Genomic DNA, 6,716 nt, shown 5'->3' with positions numbered 1-6,716 from the left:
TTATTATAGGTTATTTTGTACATTTTATTTTATTTGTGTGTGAAAATGGCTTAAATAATAATAATAATAATAACAATTTAAGGAATATTATGCAACCATGATTTTATTTACATTTTACAAATTAAAACTTATATTTTTAATTAAAACTTAACATTTAGTATAGAAATAAATTAAATAAATAATTTAAATGAAATATTTATGTTATTTATTTATTTTAAATTTTAAGTTTTAATTTAAAATATTTTAATTAAAAAAAGTTTTAATTTGTAAATTTCTGTTGTGCAGCTGCTGTGCTTATTTGACAAACAAACAAACAAACAAACAAACAAACAAACAAACAAACAAACAAACAAGCAAACAAATAAATAGCAACTAATTAGTATATTTTCATTTAATCCAGATCATTTCAAAATGTATTATTATTATTATTATTATTATTATTATTATTATTATAGGTTATTTTGCACATTTATTTTTTAAATACATTTTTTTTGTGAAAATTGTAAAAAAAACTGTAGCAGTTTTTATCCAAACAGGTGTTTTGAGTTATTTAGCTGACCAATAGAGTGCAAAAAATAGTTTTGACAGTAAAAAAAAATACATCATATGTTTTTTTAAATAACATGTATAAAACTTTCATGACAGACCTTTTGTGAGGTTAACAGATGTTATATGCTTCTGAACAAGTCAATACTTATAAAGACTTATTGTTTTAACAACAGCATTTATTGGTCCATGGTCACTGTCCACTACATTGCAAGTAAGAATAACATAAGGGAATTTTCTTCAGCAATATATATCTAAAAATCTGTATTTTAATGGACATTGTTAATTATTATAAATCCCATCATTGTAAATGTCTCACGTTTATTGATGTTCATTTATATTAAAGTATCAGTAAATATTATATTGTGTAACAGTTAGAGCTGTCAGTAGATTTTTAATTAAACTAAGTACATTGCATGCTGATTAATATAATGTGATTAATTGCATATGAATATTAGCAAAGAAAAACAACCAAATGCCCCAAATAAACAAACCGACATTTAATTATAGTACTTTATAAGGTCAAATGCATTGCATTATGCAATATGCTTTGTCAAATATACTTGCTCCTTTGGGTATTCAATGCATACGGAAAAAAGTAGTATAGTATTCTGAGTATGCCTTACAAGCCTCAACAAGATCATATTAAAGTGCTTAAAAGACAGATGCAGTTTTTGTCCATTTATATCCTAAAAGAAAATATTAAATGGACTTCTACATGGTTTTAATCTGGGCTCATATTTCTGCCTGTCTGTACTGAATTAGCTCTTTTTGTAGTGTAAAATTCCACTGACATAAAAAGCTAAATTTGTAATGAATGTCTCTGGGATTTCTAAAACCCTAAACGGCTCTATAAATGTGCTCAATAGAGTGACTTTGCAGAGCAGTTGCCCTTGAAGTCAGATTACATTTAGCTGGGATGCAGAAAGAGCAGTTAGCAACATTTGACAGTCACTAGTAGAATGGCTGATAAATAATGCAGAGGATGACCTCTCGACATCTGGACTACGAGTGGGCCGTTTCACCGAAATTACGGCACGAGTATGTCACAATAACTGTAAATATTGCAACGGTGCTTTATATTTTCAATAACCATGTAAAAATGCTTGTGTTTGGACTTGATAATGGAAAGTACTTCATCTCATCTGATTATTTCCTCTTTTCATTTGGAGCACAAAACAATAGATAAGATTATTCACATCAATTGAATAAAAATGAGCATGAATATGATGAACTGGAGCCTGGTGTCAATGCAAAAACAGCTTTGTGTTATGAAATACTTGAGGTGAAAACAAAAAAAGACAACAGTAAAACTGATATTACAAAATCAATTGTTCTGAGTCAAAATGCAGAGTTGTGTTTTATAGCAAAATCAGTTTTCAATTTAAAGTAACTTATTGGCTTGACTATGTTTATATAATATTGCCAAAGCATTATACACAAAACAAGGCATAACAATAAAATCTAAAATATAACTAACTAACTAAATAAATAAATAAATAAAATAAGAAGGTGAAGTAATTCAAATAAAGGAAAAAATAATAATTAAGGAATGAGGAAATGTTATAATGTTCACTTATAAGTTCACTTAAAATAAATATTTAGAATGCTTTTATTGCCCTGTAACAGTTTAGGCCTATTAAATGTAAAATAAAATACAGTACAATACAAGAGAAAAACTATACAATAAAATAAATCAATAGATCAATTTTACTGTAATGTTAAATGGCTATAATTACTCATTTTTTTCCCCAGAAATGAATACAAATCCAAAAAACTGAAGCATCAGATAATATTTTAATTGCAATGTAACAATTTAGGCCGATTAAATGTAAAATAAAATCAATTGAAATGAAAAGTGAAGTAATTCAAATAAAGGAAGGCATCAGAGAATATTTTATTGCAATTTAACAGTTCAGGCCTATTAAATAAAAAATAAAATAAAATACAAAAAAAAGTACAAAAAAATCAATTATGAATGAATAAATGAATACATTTTACTGTAATGTTAAATGGCTATAATTACTCATTTTATCCCCAGAAATGGATACAAATCTATCAAAAAAGAGGCATCAGAAAGAATATTTTTATTGCATTGTAACAGTTTAGACCTGATAAATGTAAAATAAAATAAAATAAAATAAAATGCAAGAAAAAAATATTATAAATAAATACATAAATACGTTTTACTGTAATGTTAATTGGCTATACTTACTCATTTTATCCCCAGAAATGGATATAAATCCAAAAAACAGAAGCATCAGAGAATATTTTTATTGCAGTGTAACAGTTTAGGCCTATTAAATGTAAAATTAAACAAAATATGAAAAAATAAATTGAATGAATGAAATGAAAGATTTTTTATGTAATGTTAAATTGCTATAATTACTCCTTTTATATCTCTAGAAATGGATACAAATTTATCATAAACAGAGGCATCAGAGAATGTTTTTATTGCAATGTAACAGGCCTATTAACTGTAAAATAAAATAAAATAAAAATAAAATATATATATAAATGAATAAATTAAATGAAGGAAGGAAGGAAGGAAGGAATAAATAAATAAATAAACAAACAAACAAACAAATAATAAATAAATAAATTTTACTGTAATGTTAAATGGCAATAATTTCTAATTTTATCCCCAGAAATGGATACTTGTCTTCATTCATAGTACTTCGTAAAAGAGATGCCATTAAGCAAATATTTTAAATATTCCATCTTTATGTTGTTTCTTAATTATTGTGTCCAATAATTTGGGGATTAAATGTGAAAATATTTATCATCTTTATTAATATCTTTATATATTTATATAGAATTGTAAATAATTACTGACCCTGGAAATGTGACCCTGGACCACAAAACCAGTCATAACAGGAACATTTTATGAAATTGAGATGTATACATCTGAAGGATGAATAAGTTTTTTATTGATGCATGCTTTGTTAGGAGAGAACAATATTTGGCCGAGATACAACTATTTGAAAATCTGGAATCTGAGGGTGCAAAAAAAAAAAAAAAAAAATGAAAATATTAAGAAAATCACCTTTAAAGTTGTCCAAATGAGGTTCTTAGCAATGCATATTACTAATTAAAAATTACGTTTTGATATATCTACGGAGAGAATTTTACAAAATATTGAACATAATCTTTATTTAATATCCTAATGATTTTTGGCCTAAAAGAAAAATCAATAATTTTGACCTGTGTATTTTTGGCTATTGCTACAAATATACCCGTGTGACTTATGGTTTTGTTGTCCAGGGTCACAAATGTGTGATTAATTTTATTTTATTTTTTTTAATAAACCTGCTGTCAGGGGTGCGTGCAGGAGTAGACGAGACGATAGACAATATTTACAAAGTTCAATATATTTAATATAAATCTCCGAATGGAACAAGGCAGGAACATTCACACACGTCTATTACACAGAAGGACCGACAGGGAACTGAAATCAAAGACAGACTTTTAAAGACAGACTAATTAACTAACACAGGTGACACAGATGACTAATAAATACAAGGACAGGTGCAGGGAATCACAATGACGAAAGGCTAAACCAAATGACAGATCAACGGGGGGGGGGGAAGACAAATGGGAAAAACCAATGACAAGACAGACAGAACTGTGACATTACGCCCCCCTTTTCGAAAAAACGAGAGGGGCGGAAAACCAGGAAACCAGAGTCAATGAGGGAGGGGGCTCCGGCGGAGGACGCAACCCCCGGAGGAGGACCAGAACAAAAGTCCAGGAGACACAAAAGACAGTCCAAGGGGGCGACGACGGTGGGAGGAGCCAGAGAGGAAACAGGAGGGACCTGAAGCAGGAGAGCAGGACCCAGATCGCAGCCAGGATGACGGCCCACGGAGGAGCCGACGGAGGGAGGAGCCATGGTGGAGGAAGGACCGCCGACTCCGTGGGGCCGACCGACAGAGGCAGAGCAGCTGGCAGAGGAACCCGAAGCGGAGATGGAGAGCCGAAGATCCAGGGCGACACCGCGGATCCGGAGGGCCAAGGCGGAACAGGAGGCTCTGGCGGCCGAGGCGGAGATCCGGAGGTCCGCGGCGGAGCCGGAGCGACAGAGGACGAAGGCGACGCTGACGGGAAGGAGGAGCCTGACAGAGCCGGAGGGACAGAGGGACGAGGCGAAGCCAGAGGAGTGGGGTCCCGAGGCGGCGGATGGTCGACGACTGACCAAGGCGGAGCCGGAGGGACGATGGAGCCCGGTGGAGCTGGTGGGCCGACGGGCGACGGTGGAGAGGAGGGCGTCGAGAGCCGTGGTGGAGCCGCAGGGTCGGAGGGCCGAGGTGGAGATCTGGACTCGTAGGCTGGAGGCGGAGCTGAGGGATCCTCCAGCCATGCCACCGATGTAAGCTGGCATTCCTGCGGCGAGCCCACTGCAGAGATGGTGGGCTGAGGGTGAGCAAGGGGACTGACTGATGACCTGGGAGACTTTGGGCGGCTGGGCGGAACCAGCGGGGACTCAGGACGGCTGGGCGGAACCAGCGGGAACTCAGGACGGCTGGGCGGAACCAGCGGGAACTCAGGACGGCTGGGCGGAACCAGGCCGATTCAGACAGACGAGGGCGGGTGGGAGGGAAGTCTATGCAGGTCAGTGGCTCAGAGAAAAAGTCTATTAAGTCATATGATTTTATATCCTCTACTTCGGAAAAGAAGTCGATCAGGTCCCCAGAGTGTTCCATCTCACCCCCAGCGGAGTTGCAGTGGGCAGGGCTCTCCATTTCCCTCACTTGCTCCACGTCGCAATCCACCGTCACAGATGTGGAATCCGGCTCACGCACCTGGTCAGCCGGAGAGGGCTCTGGCTCTGTCGCTCGCGGCTCTAGTCCCTCATCCGCGGTGCGCTCGGGTTCCCGCTCTGCTTGTCGGGGTGATGATTGGCTGCTCTCTGGGTCGTGAGTGGGGCTGACGTCCTCCTCGACGAAGCCGACAGTCCAGGAAGATCCACTGGATCTCTCTCGAGGACCCTCCCCGGACAGCTGCGTCTTGATGTTTTCATGTAATCCATGGCGGAAGAACGTGCACAAGCAGCTGTCCGGGTAATGAGTAGATGGGACGAGGAACAGAAAGTCTCTGATGTGGTCCTCGAGAGAGCGTTTCCCCTGCTTCAGGAGAATGATAGAAACATTAGGGTCATCCATAAGGGAAAAAAAAATAACACTGATACAAAAAAAACGGAAAATAAACGCAGGGAGAGGTGCCGGGTAAACTGTACTTGGTCGGTCCTTATGTCAGGGGTGCGTGCAGGAGTAGACGAGACGATAGACAATATTTACAAAGTTCAATATATTTAATATAAATCTCCGAATGGAACGAGGCTGGAACAAGGCAGGAACATTCACACGTCTATTACACAGAAGGACCGACAGGGAACTGAAATCAAAGACAGACTTTTAAAGACAGACTAATTAACTAACACAGGTGACACAGATGACTAATAAATACAAGGACAGGTGCAGGGAATCACAATGACGAAGGGCTAAACCAAATGACAGATCAACGGGGGGAAGACAAATGGGAAAAACCAATGACAAGACAGACAGAACTGTGACACCTGCATTGATTTATATTTTAATCCTTTCCAGTTAACACATTTCTACTGGCATACATGCTGTGGTTATTGCCCAGTCCTATTTTAATGTTATATAATTGTGGACCCAGCTGAGCCAATTTGATGTGAATGTTCGATCTTGCAAAAAGAGAGCAGAGCCAGGAAAGTTCAGCCTCAACACCTGGACTAGTTATAAATAGCTCGAAAAAAAATTACAACCTTCATGAAACTACTGCACTTACTCTGAAATCGTCCTACACTAAATTGTTTTGCATTTCAGAGGCTTTCTTGGAAAGCAAATATGTAATTTGTAGATGGAACAAATCGCTACCTTGCAGACTATACCTTTTCCTGACAGCTTTGTAGATGCATTTTTGTTGGATGCAGTTTCCAGGGAGGTTAGGCAACAGAAAGAGAGAGATGTATTTACATTAGCGTGGTGTCGCTTTGAATTTACGGTTGCGGAAAAGCTGTGTGTATTTCTCTCGGGCAAAGAGGCAGTATGTTTATGCTTTTATGACTGACAAATAACCATACAGCTAAAGAATCATTGTTTAAGCTTCGGATTATAGAGATTTCAAATAGAGTCGCAATGCTG

The sequence above is a fragment of the Garra rufa genome, chromosome 8 (assembly GCF_049309525.1).
Source record: "Garra rufa chromosome 8, GarRuf1.0, whole genome shotgun sequence".
NCBI lineage: Eukaryota > Metazoa > Chordata > Actinopteri > Cypriniformes > Cyprinidae > Garra > Garra rufa.
Note: the sequence above shows the minus strand (reverse complement) of the source record.